At 34.8% G+C, this 16297-nt stretch overlaps 1 long non-coding RNA gene across 1 annotated transcript; it reads right to left on the bottom strand.

The window, feature by feature from the left end:
* Nucleotides 1-2304: 2304 nt before the first annotated feature.
* On the bottom strand, nucleotides 2305-14229 carry LOC146734530 (uncharacterized). The gene is made up of 2 exons (XR_014931619.1): nucleotides 14077-14229; nucleotides 2305-2865 (listed from the first exon to the last, which is right to left on the bottom strand). It is a non-coding gene; the product is annotated as an uncharacterized LOC146734530 (long non-coding RNA).
* Between the last annotated feature and the right edge of the window lie 2068 nt (nucleotides 14230-16297).

Genomic DNA, 16297 nt, shown 5'->3' with positions numbered 1-16297 from the left:
TTATGTTGGTTAAGTCCATCCACTTGATGGCAGTCAAGCTTTGTGGGGTCCATGATATTTCTCATGTGGCGATCCACACAACTGGAGTGTGTGGACCTGGACGAGCATACCTTTGAGAGCTGTTTGAGGCACAAGGCCTCTCATAGATGAAGCCATTTCCAAAAAGCTCAATAATTGTCTGAGCTGTGCATGCATGCAAAAAGTGTGGCTGCCGGGTCTCTCAACCTGAAACACTCCCAAGAATACATTCCCGGAAATACTAAATGTGGGATATGATTGTTTGAAGGATGTGTGCTAAAATTACTGCTCTTGTATCAACCAGATATTGATAAAATGGATTCACATTGTTGGCCTGCTGTGCAGCCACAAAACTGGCACTGCCATTAATTTTGGGAAAAAAAACTGTGAGGCTACAATGGGCAAACATTGAACTAATATCTTGAATCAAATGTTTGAGTGATATCAGGAAATCCCCTGATGTACACAGCAGTGTACCTCTGCTGGAGTCACCATCACATAAAATGCTCTGAGAGAATATACTGATTCAGTTGGCTTGGGTCTATATTGTTCTTTATTGTTCACCAAAAATATGGGGGAATAACAGGCACTGCACTGCTGCCATTTGCCAATAATTCTCTCACTTCCTGGAAAATCATGCCTACCATTACTCGTGGCAGAGCCATTGACACTGGTGATGGAGTCAACTGAAGCTTTTTGGCCAACTTGATCTTGTAGCTGTGCTTGACTTCTGAAAGATCCTACAGGGTCATTGTGGTAGTTTGCTACGGTAACCGAACAATTTAACGTCACAGGAAATAAGGGTTGGGAAACAAAATGAATCCTTTAATTCATACCACTGAAAACACCTGACCCCAACCACATCCACCTCAACGATCATTTCCTTGGTTGATATGTTTGTTCCTGTATTCCCCTCGACCAGACTGTCATTATTGGGCATTCTGACCCTATGAATGAGATTATTGTTCGTGTGTATCTGTCTTCAGTTTATCATATTTAGAACACGTATTATATTGGTGCATCTATGCCTAGCATCATTGGTTCTGGCAATATGTTTGACTGCTGCCTCTGTTGAGGCCCTCAAAATGGCAAACTACCTAGGCAGAACTGGGCTAAACTAATTCCTTATATTTGGTCCCATTGAATCAAAATAGTTTTGCAGGCCCCTGTTCAGTGAATATCCTTTTACCATAAATACAACATTCTGGGTGATGTTAGCCATGTAAAAAAAGGGACACGTTACGATCAGCAAATTCTTGTATTGTCCATTGAGTGCCAGCTTAAAGCCAGAGACTGCAGCAAGCACTTGGTACATGTAAATCAGAAAAATGCAACTTATGTGGAAATTAAAATTTATTTAACATGGTGCCCAAGGTTAGACATTCTTCCTTGCAAAAGAATGGTACATCTGGGCCCACCAACAGTACTGGATCATATGATACAGGGTCCCCTTTACAATCTGGTTTGTCACCAGAAATACAGTACTGATGTTCCCACTTGTAATCAAATGGTGCTTTGGCGTGGTGTGGAATTTGCAACCCTACCTAATATCCCTGCCCTCTGCTCGACGAATGAATCAACAGCAGGTGGCAGTGGTATAACAGTGGATCTACACTGAGGTTATTGTACCATCTCAGTCACCTCATATACTTATCTATCCCAAGAATTTTTCTATTTGGGCTACATTTTTTGAGTAGACTTGACTCATCAGAAAATATAGAACTAAACTAAAGGGCACTGGACCCCACACATGATCAATTTTATTGTCATATTGGATGATCCCATGTTTAAACCAAATTTGAAAGAATCCCATACACACGACCAAGATCTGGTTTCAGGACAATGTATATATCAGTATATACATATTGATATATACCGGTATATCACAAGATGTTTGATGCATGTGTACAGTTAGAATGTTAGCAGTCCTGGCATGTTAACGATGCAGCTGGAGATGTACGCTTGTACACACACACAAAGATCAATCCCAATCAGTTCCCATTTTTGAACAAAACAATGTGACATAACAACCCACTATGTATGATGCTCATATCAAGTTTGTTGTGATCTGCCTTTACACTGCTGGGAAATTAGTGTGACCATGCCAACCACAATTAGTGTACACCATGAACCTAGGTCAAACTGTAAGCCCCTAATTTGTGCTACACATGAACAGTTGTTTTTAAATCATTAGACATAAATCATAGAGATCAAAGCTTTATGCTTCAATCAAGTTTAAATTTTTAAAGCAAACATTTTGTAGAATATAAACACAACACAATGTGGTATTGCAAGAAGCAGAAATAATATATTTTTGTCTTGTAGTTGTACAAACTATATTATTTGCCCAATTAAAGAATCTAACACTGCAATTTCAAATATTATAGAATTTTCCATAGTACTGAACAATTTAATATATAGCATGTTTGAAAATAAACAATGCACCATCTTACTTATCATCTCACTCATTTGGAAAATATTGAGAGTTCAAATATTATAATTGTTGACAATATGCATAATGCTGACATGATCACATGCTTTACTACAAAGTGACCAACACTGACAAGGGTCCAGAAGAGAAACGTTATTTCTAAATTAAGTATAAATTTATAATCACACTTTAATTCTTGTTGTTATACTGTATGGTACCTTTGTAATACAGTTTTATAATATTTTTGTTATTATCATCATGTTATAACAAAATACACCATACAGTCATGAAATAATCAGAAAACTGAAAAAGTGGTATACAAATACAATTACTAAAAAGTCATAAATCATTGTTACAGGTACTGAAGCCATTGATACCATATTCTTTCATTTCTCTGTATAGTATTTCCAAGTTTCCTACAATAATAAAAAAAAAAATTGTTAAAATATCTATCAAAATACAAAACTTGTATGTTATGCTAATTTATCCCAGTACAGGGCCTAAGGGTTATCGGTAACAAGTCTTCCATTAGTAGTTAGTGTAGTGAGTCAGGTCAGGGAATTAATATTAATACCGGTAGTACCCAGTCCTAATTATAGGTAACAAATGACTCATTGGTCATTAGTGCAGTGAGTTAGGTCAGGTTCTCTGGGATTAATAAAACCCAGTCCTCAATAACAAATGCCAGAACAGAGCCCCAGGGATTAATAATACCCAGTATTAGTATAAGTAACAAAAGTCTGATTTGTACATGAAATTAGTGCAGTGAGTCAGGTTAGGTTCCCTGGGTATAATAATGCCTAGTCCTAGATATAGGTAACAAAAGTCCCATTGCTAGTTAATGCAGTGAGTTAGGTCAGGTTCTCTGGGTATAATAATGCCTAGTCCTAGATATAGGTAACAAAAGTCCCATTGCTAGTTAATGCAGTGAGTTAGGTCAGGTTCTCTGGGTATAATAATGCCCAGTCATAGATATAGGTAACAAAAGTCCCATTGCTAGTTAATGCAGTGAGTTAGGTCAGGTTCTCTGGGTATAATAATGCCCAGTCCTAGATATAGGTAACAAAAGTCCCATTGCTAGTTAATGCAGTGAGTTAGGTCAGGTTCCCTGGGTATAATAATGCCTAGTCCTAGATATAGGTAACAAAAGTCCCATTGCTAGTTAGTGCAGTGAGTTAGGTCAGGTTTCCTGTGTATAATAATGCCTGATCCTAGATATAGGTAACAAAAGTCCCAATGCTAGTTAATGCAGTGAGTTAGGTCAGATTCCCTGGGTATAATAATGCCCAGTCCTAGATATAGGTAACAAAAGTTTCATTGCTAGTTAGTGCAGTGACTTAGGTCAGGTTCTCTGGGAATAATAATACCCAGTCCTGGTTATAGATAACAAATGACCCATTGGTAGTTAGTGCACTGAGTCAAGTCAGGTCCTCTGAAGGTCTCATGCCACTAATTAACCAATGGCTGCTCGTAGCCCTCAATTTAAATGCCCAGCAAGAACCAATGAAATTTTTTAAATATTATTTTTCTCAGGTGCTCCCTGTTTGAGGGCGTAATCACCTGGGTCAGAGGCGAGACCAACATGTGGTCTTTTGTTTACTACTTAGCGGCTGTGTACCTGTGGGTTTATTCTGTGTGTTAATGGATGTTCTAATCTTGGTGTTTTTCCAGTGATTTCTCTTGGTGCAATCCAAATACAGTAGGTGTGTCTTGTTTACCTGAGATTTGCAAGAGTTTGAGCTGGCCAACATGTTAGTTTTTTTCATATGGTTGATTACTGGCATGTTGATTTCCCATTTTTGAGCCATATTTTCAACTTTCTTCGTCATTTTCATATAGCAATCTCGTCATATGTTAACATTGTCGTCTATGGAAATTCAATTAGTGGTATGAGCCCTGAAACTAATATACCCAGTTCTAGTTATGTGTCCCATTGGTCATCAGTGCAATGATTATGGCCATGGCCTCAGGATTAATACATGTAAAACCCAGTTCTAGTTATAGATAACAAATGTCTATCTACTGAAGCCAGACAAAACATGGCAGATAAAGCCAACAGAGCCTTATATGCAATGTTAAGACACATTCCACCTGAATGCGACTGTAAAACATTTATCTATCTGTTCAGAACATGTATTCTTCCGGTACTCATTTATGGTTCAGAAATTTGGGGAATTGAAGTTTTGGATGAAAACAAATGGGACAAAACTACAAGTGAAAAACTACATTTGAAATTCTGTAGAAATAGTCTAGGCCTAAATAAATTTGGTGCAAATTTAGCTTGTAGGGCAGAGTTGGGCTGTTTCCCATTACTAATAGACACCAAGAAAAACCTTATCAAGTATTGGTTACGCATACAAGGGCTTCCAGATAAATGTCTTACAAAACAAGCATATTATGAACAAATGAAATTCAATTTACCATGGTGTTCATCGGTTCAGAATTTAGTTATTGACTCAAGAATTCAAACTAGTAAAACAGATTTGAATATAAAGAACATTGATAAGACTTTAAAAGAAAACTATATTACATTTTGGAAACAGAATGTCAATCAAGAAAACACAAAACTAAGAACATATGCAAAATTCAAAAACACTTATAATTTTGAGTCATACTTAAATTGTCTTCCGAAAAACATCAAGTCTGCATGTCACGCTTCCGAACAAGTAACCATTGTTTGGCTATTGAAAAAGGAAGGCACACACAGCCAAAAACTCCCATTGAAAAAAGAATTTGTAATTTATGTTCCCAAAATAAAATAGAAGATGAAGTTCACTTCTTTTTAGAATGTGATCGGTACAAATATATTAGACATGAATTGCTCACAGAAATTACATTAACTAATGCAGGAGATAAATTGAGTAATTTTATATTTTTGATGAGCAACAAGGACTCCAAGGCAATTAAATGTATGGGAACCTATCTACTTAAAGCCATGGAATACAGAAAACTTTAACGTATCTATTTATATTGTATTGTAATTGTGTTGTGTACGGATATATTTATTGCTTTTTACCAAAAGAAATATTGTAATTTCTAAGGATGCAATAAATTTGATTATTACTCCAAAAAAAAAAAAAAAATGTCTCATTGCTTGTTAGTGCAGTGATTCAGGTCAGGGCCTCAGGATTAAAAAAATCCAGTCCAAGTTCAGTGTTCTCCCCAGACCCCAAGTCAAACACTGTATCTAATTTGCATAATTTTCCCATTGAATATTGTGATACAATAACTGTGTTAGTATAAAATTAGTTAACAATCTATCTACAATTAATTAAAGACGAGACAGTCTGATATTTTATATCATTTTACTCCATTGTCTTTTATGTATTTATCAAGTCAAATAAAGTTTGAAATAGAACAGCAAAACAAGCAGCCTATCGGCTGAGATAGCTCCGCTGTTAGCAAGGCACATTTCAATTAAAGAACTGAGGATATCATATAAGATCAAAGAAAGCTTAGAAAGAACTCCCATGTGCTGAGAGTATTGGAAACACATTAAATATAATTCGAAATTACTTAGCTGAAAACTAATTATGCAAATCAGAAAATTAATATGACCAGATTTGAGTGTAAAACTAATGAGGTCTGTGCAATGTAACAGAAAATCTATGTCTCCAAGTTTAATTGAAATGTGATTAGAACCAAAAAATTATGAATTATTATGCTTATTAGGGAATTAATATGAACAGATTTTTACCCCAAACTAATTAGGTTTGTACATTGTCCTAGAGCATCTTTGTACTAAGTTTTATTGAAATGGAATAATTAGTACCGTGAAAACTCCAAAATTTCGACCCCTCTAAAAATTCGGTCGCCAATTTATTTGCCGGTTTCGCTCCAAATTTTCGACTCCACTAAAAATTGCCGACTCATTCTTATTCAAAAATTGCGACCAGTTTTAGTTTTCCCCCAAACGAAAAAAAAACCGATGTGAGCATTCAAACGGGACCTTCCTCGAAGGCATGAATCCGGGTTTCTGATTGACTGAGAGATTTTTATTTTATTGGTAACGAAAATATATTCTAAATAAACGAAGTTTCAAATAAAAACGAACACAAAAATCTCGGCATGCTGCGTTTCTGAATTGTTGATTATTACTGTACTCAGTAGTGATTATAATAATGTACACAAAATAAATTTGTTGAATGGTTATGAAATACAAATAAAAGTCAACTTAGTTTCATCGTAAGCGAATGATTCCGGTCTCGTATAAAACGTTTGATGCTGTAGGATATCCGCCATGTTCTCTTAGGTCAAATCGCTAATTAACCAATCAAAAAGCTGGATGATGCCAACGTGTTCAAATTACCATAGCTTATTTAAATATGTTAATGTTATTGAACGCAATGCGGAAGAGATTGATGTTGTAGTACGATATTTTGGCTTGGATTTTGATGCGAAAACGGCATGATTTTTTTTAAATAAAAAAATTAGTTGTTTTTAAAAAATAAACTGGTCATCTGAAGAATAATTTAACATTGTTCACAGTGATAACAGCTCATTCTCGAAAGGAAGCTTACCCGCTCACGCTAGTCACGATAAAAATCATACATGTGTACTCTTGAATAGACAGACGTCAATGACTACGGTAAAACTTACTCTATTTTAGCTGGCAGGATTGATTGAAATGTCCGAAAAATGACGCCAAAATACACCTTAAAAGTCCCATTTTATTTTCTTAAATCCCATTTTATTTTTTAATCTAAGGGCGAATTTACGGCAGAATTTGGTCCCTCAAATAAGGGACACGTGAGCTTTGATTCTAACCGGATACATTGCACTGGGTCGGGGAGATAGTTTGCTAAACTTCCATGTATCTTTTGTCCAATGGGTACCTGTACTTCGAACATTCGCAAGTTTTCCTAGGTAGTGCGAGACAGCTTTGTCTTTTGACCTATTAGTTTTGTGCTGACCTCTTCTCCGCGTCTTGATGTTTTGTTTTGCTTGTCATAATACTCACTGATTGATGACTTTGTTTAGATTTTGAGTTACAACTCAGCCACGACCTTTGCTTTTACCGTGAAACATGAGGAAGTTTACGTCAATTGACGGACATTGCATTTTTTAAAAACTAATGAAGCACACTGTCTATCATCCCCATTTTTTCATTTGCTGATTTCTATTCTGAAAAATTCGACCGTCCGAAAATGCACCTTAATTTTGACTCTAAAAACACGACACATTTCTAACACCAATTATTTAAAACCGGTCGAAATTTTGGAGTTTTTACGGTACTTTAGATATCAGTGTGAAAGCTTAAAATTGGTTAATTATGCAAATTAGGTAATTAATATGTACAGATTTTAACCCACAATTATTCAGGTCTGTCTATTGTCCTACAGCATCCATGTACATTCATTGATATGTGATGTATAGTACCTGAGATATCAGTGTGAAAGTTGGTTAATTATGCAAATTAGGTGATTAATATGCACAAATATTTATCGAAAACAATCAATCTCTGCATAGTCCTTGAGTATGTAAGTACCAAGTTTCATTGAAATGTAATGCTAACTACTTATATCAAATGCTGAAAATTAATTAATTATGCAAATTAGGTAATTAATATGTACTGATATTACCATAAAAACTATCAGGTCTGTGCAGTGTCGTATGACATCTATGTACCAAGTTTCATTGAAATGTGATGATTAGTACTTGAGATATCAGTGGAAAAACCGAAAATTGACTAATCATTATGCAAATTAGGTAATTAGTATCCACGGATTATTACCAAAAACTAATCAAAACCTAGCATTAGTTCAGAGCATCTATGTACCAAGTTTCATCAAAATCCAATGAGTGGTTGTTTAGATATCAGTGGAACAGTCATGGAACCACTAAAAAATAGCTAATTATCATGCAAATTAGGTAATTAATATGCACGGATTTTTACCAAAAATTAATCAAATCTGCGCATATGTTCAGAGCATCTATGTACCAAGTTTCATCAAAATCCAATGAGTGGTTCTTTAGATATCAGTGGAACAGTCATAGAACAGCTAAAAATTAGCTAATTATCATGCAAATTAGGTAATTAACGAGCATGGATTTTTACCAAAACCTAATCAAATCTGCGCATTGGCCCAGAGCATCTATGCACCAAGTTTCATCAAAAACCGATGTATGGTTCTTGAGATAGCAGTGGAACAGTCGGACACACATACATTTACACACATACACACACACATACACACATACACACATACATGTACACACATACAGACACACTAACTGCAAAGACTCCCATTTTGTGCTTCGCACATGGGAGTCAAAAATGAACAATATGTATGGTATGTATAGCAATCGGACTTGCTGTTTCAACAAGAATTCAAAAATATCACTTTTTACTAAAAATGACAAAAATATTCATCAAAATTAGATAATTGAAGATATCATCATGAAATGAACAAATCTGAGGGAGGTTTACCTGAGGTACATATATGTATAGTATCAAAGCAATCAGACTTGCGGTTTTTAACAAGAAGTCGAAAATATCACCTTTTATCAAAAATTACAAAAATATTGACTAAAATCAGAAAATTAAAGATATCATCACAAAATGAACAAATCTGAGAGAGGTCCATATGTAGTACTTATATATATATAATAGCAAATCAATCAGACTTGCTGTTTTCAACAAGAAGTCGAAAATATCACTTTTTACCAAAAACTACAAAAATATTCATCAAAACTAGAGAATTAAAGATATCATCACAAAATGAACAAATCTGAGAGAGGTCCAGGTGTAGTACCTATATATGTAATATCAAAGCAATTGGACTTGCGGTTTTTAACAAGAAGTCAAAAATATCACTTTTTACCAAAAATATTCACCAAAATTAGAGAATTTAAGATATCATTATGAAATGAACAAATCTGAGAGAGATCCACATATAGTACCTATATATGTAATATCAAAGCAATCGGAATAGCGGTTTTTAACAAGAAGTCGAAAATATCACTTTTTACCAAAAATGACAAAAATATTCACCAAAATTAGAGAATTTGAGGTTTTGACAGTCTGCTATGCGCCATTCCACTAATGCCTAGCTGTGTCGACTTTGTCGACAGCGGAGCTAAAAAGCAATAGAAATAGTTAATATGTTATAGCCAGTCAGTAAATATATTGTTATCCATGGAGATAACTGTTTATCATTATTTCGTGTCAACAAGTACAGTCAGTTTTAGTGCCCATGTCACTGTCTGTTCATGAGACATTAGGGCAAACATTTTTTTGTTGTGAGATTGCGAGTTATCAAAATAGGATGAAAATAATAAATCAATAATGACAAAATTTCAAACTAAAGTCAACGATTTTTCATTGATCTATACCTTATGTGTAATGCTATGATTACCCTAACTTTGTCCGCTAAACCGTAACATTCTTGCATTGAACAAATTTAGAATGTTTTGTTAATTAAAATCAGGGTTTTTTCTTGAAAAAAACTGCAAGAGGGAGCACTGCAATTCAGCGGCACCATCAAGTAGGGGAGATGGGGTTTTCCCTATCAGGGTGTGGAGCATTCTCTGGCTTCCTTTGGGCCAAAATTTCTGTCAGACAGGTCAAAGTTGAAGACTGAAGCCACTTGTGATCCCTTGTCATTCAGAATTTTGTGGTTGCCAGAAAATCTGCCCCCTAGGGTAAGGGGCACATGGCCATGGCATGAGGGCGATGCACCCCTGTTTCTTGTTTAAAAAAAATCCTGAAAATGATTCATTGGCGATTATCTTAGAACCACTAAGAAACAGACTGGCAATCCAGGTATTTCTTTTGATCTAACGTGTGTCTCGAGTTAATGTTTTAATCTTAGAAAGAACTGGGGATGATAAAAAAAAATGTCCACAAAGTCATGCGATAACATACGACTTTGTTAGTGTTTCAACAGGAAGTGATGCAAAAGGTCAGACCAAAGTTTCAAATTTTATCTTACATTTTGCCCTAATGTATCATATTTTCAAGAGTTTTTTAATACATGATCGGCAAAATACAGTAACATAATACCAGCTCTGTTGTAGACATGGCGACGTCAACTATCCTAGAAAAATCGACTAACTATCAGAAAAAATAGTATGGTAAAAGTCGTTCATTTTTCTTTATTATACATTCAAGAACATTACTATAAAGATTCAAATAATCATTACTTTCCTAAAATATGGTCAATTTTGGCTATAAAATATATTATTTGGCAAATCAACTTAAAACTCAACTCGCCATTCGGCAAAATTTGGCAAAGCATGAGCCACCAGCGTAGCCGAGACACACAATCGTTGGGCAGATTGACACCTCCAAACAACAGTGTTACCAGTCAGTTTTTTTTCTTTGGCGACGCCTGCAGTTGAATAATTTTTGCTTCGATTTATGTACAGTTTTATTTTCAATGGGACCTAATTTCACTTGTTTTTTTTTTTGAATTAAAGTACAAACTGCAAATAATAGCAGTGTACCAAATCAGTATATTTTCCGGACATGTGCAATATTTGTGATTTGTGAGACTTGTTTTGTCACATTGTTGCTGTTACGTGCAATGGGCAAATTATTAATATTCTAGTATTTGATTTGGATTTAGAGGGGCCACACCCTTGAAAGAACATCTCACAGGGTCACATCACTGTACCATTACGCTTTAGAGGTGTGGAGAGAACACTGTTGTTATACATGTAGGTAAAAATGTCCAATTTGTTGTTAGTGCAGTGAGTCAGGTTAGGTTCTAGGGGAATAATAATACCTTATTATTAGTTTTATAGTTAGTGCAGTGAGTCGGGTCAGGTCGTCTTCGATTACCAGGTAATAATACCTAGTCCTACCGGTCACTGGTAGTATACCGTAGTGGTTGTCGCATCAGACTCATGATTTGTAGACCCAAGTTCAAATCCTACTAAGGCTGAACACGGAAAGCCCAATTCCACTGGCCAAGATTTATTCACTAACGAATGCGACTTTGGGGGAACTTTGATTAAGGTCGGATAGTGCATTAAATTGCCATTTGATAGGAAAATGGCCGCACAGCCCTGTCATGTAGTCCCAAACTTGAAGATGACTTCTGTGGCAAAAATGCACTATGTGTCAGCACTTGCAATTTACACATAAAAAAAGTCAGGAGAGTCAACAGTGAAATTTAATGTCCGGAACTGTTGCCTGGCACAACAAAATTATTAAAAATAATAATAATACCTAGTCCTAATTATGAGTAACAAATGTCTTATTGGTTGTTAGTGCAGTGAGTCAGATTAGGTTCTAAGGGAATAATTATACCTTATTATTTGTTTCATAGTTAAGACAGTGATTCATAATATCCAGTTTTAGTTATACATGTACATGTATAGGGAAGAAATGTGTTATATACATGTATAGGGAAGAACTGTGTTAACTCCATATTTGATTTTGCAAAAAGTTGTGAGATAGAAAATTGAACTGTAGATGGCATTTGGGGGGCTCACATCTTTTCCATAGAGCCCTCCGTTAAAATAAGCTTTTTACCTCTCCTGTTTTCAAGCAACGTGCAAGTTATTTTTAAAAATTTTATGGTTATATTGTTCAGTTCAATTTTCAATCCCACAATTCTTTGCAAAATCAAATATTGAGTTAACACATTTCTTCTCTATAGGAAGCCATTATCCCATTGATCATTAGTGCAGTGAGTCAGGACAACGTTGTTAGATACAAATAGATTGAATGGTAAACTTTTGATTTTCAAAGGATTTTTTTAGTAATATTATTTATTCACTTATGGAACATGTAAAAATGATTGTTTAAACATTCATCTATCACAGCAAGTATTTGGAAATGAAATTAAGAAAGCATTTCTGTGAATTCATGGCGTCCCAAAATTCAGTAGGAATTCCAAGTGGTTACTCACATTCTGGAGCTACATTTATATCCACAATGCAGCAATAATAAAGATGGTTTTTGTATTGTAAAACTTACTAAACAAATTAAAATGTAATACAAAAATTGAAATAACCATGAATGGTTGTTATTAGTGAGATTAATAACAAGTGTATAATGAGATTAATAACAAATTGTATGTCTTTTCTAAATGACTATAGTATTGCCTAGGCTGTTTTATAGCTGTGGAATCATAGCCCTATGTTGCCGACCGCATTATTTACGTGACTGACTCTGGCCGGCCCATAGGGCTATGGGGCCTTGTGCGACTGAATACCGGTTAAAATCCACATGCCAAATTTGGTCGTCGCGAAAATCACATTTTAAGACCTTCGAAAGTACTCACTATGTTTATTTACTTCCAAACAATGACCAGAACCTATTTGCGCTGTGAAATGATGACGGTGGTCATAAAAAATTGACTTTATTTACCGTACACCGAGTCGCAGAAAAATAACAAGACGAAAGACGCCATTTTGTATTCCAGGGTTTATAGCAAATTACGCGAGACCTATAATTTTGTACCACGTGACCGATATCAGTAGATAAATTGCGTTTATGCAACTAGTTTCTATTATTAAACAAATATCATACAATTATAAATACTGTATGTGATTGCTTTCTTGGAACAATTAGAATAACGGGAAGAGTGAGTTTTATTCTTCCACCACTGTATCACATGACCGCCAAATGAGATTACATTTATTCTGTGCTAGGGAGTGTGGGATGTCAATGGCTGCCGTTTTCTCGTAATTTGCTTGGTTTCCGCGGTAATTGTAAAATATCACAAATTATTGCTTATTTATAAACACAAATTGCAAACAAAAGTTTGTATGTTATTCATCCAGCAATCAATTCACAATAAAGGTACGTCACACCATAGTAATCGAAAGCAAAAGCGATTTAATTTACGTATGCCAGATTTCTGTTATTAAACTGTGATAGATCCCGTAGCTCTATGTTCGACGTACAACTACAAAATTAAAAAAAAGACGTCCAAATGAAATTGTTAGGGCGAAATTCGATTGTAGGTCGCACCAAAGAGCTACGGAACCGCAGCTAGCTGTTTTATTGACTATTGACACACCTTTGTCATTTACGCAAGTGTAAAATATATTATACAAATTGTTCTATCTCGTCATGTTATAGAGAAAAAATATGATAAAATAAGAAAGTGACTGACATGTTTTATACATGTTTTATTCAGGTTATGGGTATAAATTACTAATATCAAGACCTCATTAATTACTTAAATCTTGCGTATTAAAACATTTTAATTTCAAGAAAATAAATAGCTGCTAAAATATAAAAATTTCCAGAATGGATGCTACAACTTGACAACACCAGCGAATTCTGTCATCATATACGGAATATTTTACAGAAATGCATCTCAAATGGAAGAAACACAAAACGGAAAAATAGCATATCGCTCGGTGGCTCTGTTGTTGTCCGCCTGCTCAACGTCCGCATATAGATTATTTAAATTCAAGCTGGACATGTACATGAAGTTTAAACTATCACTTTCTGGATCAGATGAACTATATACATGTCTATAAATTACTGTTTTGAGAAATCGATGCACATTCGAAATTGGAATTGAACACAACATGATGATGATGATAGAATCAAATGGACGACTCGAGACGCCGCAGCAGTCTGAGCAGGCACACTAAACAAGTCATAGTGCGATAGCTAGCTAGTAAATATCAATATTAGTATTGAATCGTCATATACTTACCTAGCAGCTTCGCCGAACAGTTTCGATGCACTAACACCATTTCAATCGGCGACGGATATGCTATGCAATTGATTTTTAAAAGTACGACAGTTGAATTGAGCTCCGCGATATGGCTGTTAGGACAGCCGATTGTAATACCCCCTAAGTTAGCGTCACTGTGTCTGCGTCAAAAAGATGACAATTCGGGCTGAAAAGATGCGCAAGTAAAGAAAACTTAAATTAAACACAACAAATTACTCCAAATTATACACAAACTGTCCAGAATTATTCAGAATTATGAGATTTATTGACTTGTGAAGAAAAATAATAACAAAGAGCAAGAGAACGTTGGTTTTAATTTTCGCGGGTACCAAAATAGTGGCAAATACCAAAATAGTGGCTTAACACACGATGTTATATAGGCATCGGTGTTTGGTATGACGTCAGAGCCTACACGTTGTCAAACAATTTGGCATGAATTTGGCATGAAGGGAATTATCGTAAAGACAAATTTAGTAATTTTGAAAACCTTCCTGCTTTGAAAATGGAAACCATTTATACCGCGGTATATTATAGTGACCCAGATCACTACACTGCAATTTTATTTGTTGAAGAAACGCCATTTTTACATTGTTAAGACTTGTTTTGCACAAAAAATTTCATTTTCTACAACATTCAGGTTTGAAACTGAAATATATTCGACAAGACCATTTTTTATCTGGTTCAATCGACTCTTCTTTGTGCCAGATAATATTCACTCTAGTCACCATCCGGGGTATCACCATGAAGTCATCCGGGTTATTACGAGTCTCGTTCTAAGTACGATAGTCTGGACAGCTGACGTTTACACATGGGAATATGTATGTAAAGACATCCAGCGTATCTAGAAAACGTAACATCAAGAGTGATTAATCATTCAAACTACTCACATAGCACGGTTTCCATGGTGATATAGCATGAAGTGAATTGATTCGGAATCTGTATATATTTCGAAAGTGATCCATCAATGCATACCTAGCAGATGTCTGCTACGTTGTGTCATTAATCCTTTCGTCTCTTTTCACACATATAAATTATGTTATATTTTTTGCATATTTTATTTCCAAAATTATAATCAAGACCTGTAGCCAAAAGGTAGTTATGTATATTTGGTACTAAATATTCAAACAAATTATAGAAAAATACTTAAAAATAGGCAAATATAGTACCAAGATTTTAGCGCGAAACAATATGGCGCTCATTGAGTAAACCGAACGAATTGTCCATGTGATCAATTGCTATAATTTCTGGACCGATATAACTCACACCCGATGTTAGGTCCTGTTCATCTATGTCCAAGCTAGCAGAATGTATATACCTTGTTAAAGTGACATGTATAATAAGCAAATTTCGACTCACAAACACGATTCCATTCAATTCTATTCTATTCTATTCTATTCTATTCTATTCTATTCTATTCTATTCTATTCTATTCTATTCTATTCTATTCTATTCTATTCTATTCTATTCTATTAGAATTCGCCTTAACTGATAGAAACATAAGTGGCAAAAGTATATGTTATTTAACATGAATTGTCTTTGGATACGATCTCTCGGTTTATTCTTAAATATATTTATTCTTATTTTTAGCTTTAAATCAAACATATGTTCCTGTATAGTACAGACGTTTTTTTCTTCCCCTCTTGCAGTTGTGATACAATGTTGAGTTGCCAGTGGGTTAGAATAAAATAAAATAAAATAAAATAAAATAAAATAAAATAAAATAAAATAAAATAAAATAAAATAAAATAAAATAAAATAAAATAAAATAAAATAAAATAAAATAAAATAAAATAAAATAAAATAAAATAAAATAAAATTGATTTTAAATTAAATCGGGTTGAACCATGGCCCACGCCTTAAACTAGATACACTTCCGGGAAGACTAATACGTGAAGTTTCTAGCAAATACAACATATCGATGTCTTCTTCGAATTCATAATCCAATCACGTGCCCGATTTCCTCAGTTAAACAGTAGCTAAAAGCAGCACGATTTGGCCATCATAGCTCTGTAATTATGATTTGTTCGTATCTTGTTTAGTCATTATGTAAATTGCCTTTATGTGTCATTTTTAACTTGAAATAGATGATATCGGTGTTTTGTGGAACACTGATTAGAGGTGTTCTTTGCACGTAACCAGATATGTAGATTTGATGTGGAGCGACAGAGCCTACTGTGGTTGAAACATCTCTGTAACGTGT

Source organism: Saccoglossus kowalevskii, chromosome 14 (genome assembly GCF_978046115.1).
Source record: "Saccoglossus kowalevskii chromosome 14, keSacKowa6.1, whole genome shotgun sequence".
Classification (NCBI taxonomy): domain Eukaryota; kingdom Metazoa; phylum Hemichordata; class Enteropneusta; family Harrimaniidae; genus Saccoglossus; species Saccoglossus kowalevskii.
This window is presented reverse-complemented; position numbering and strand designations above follow the sequence as displayed.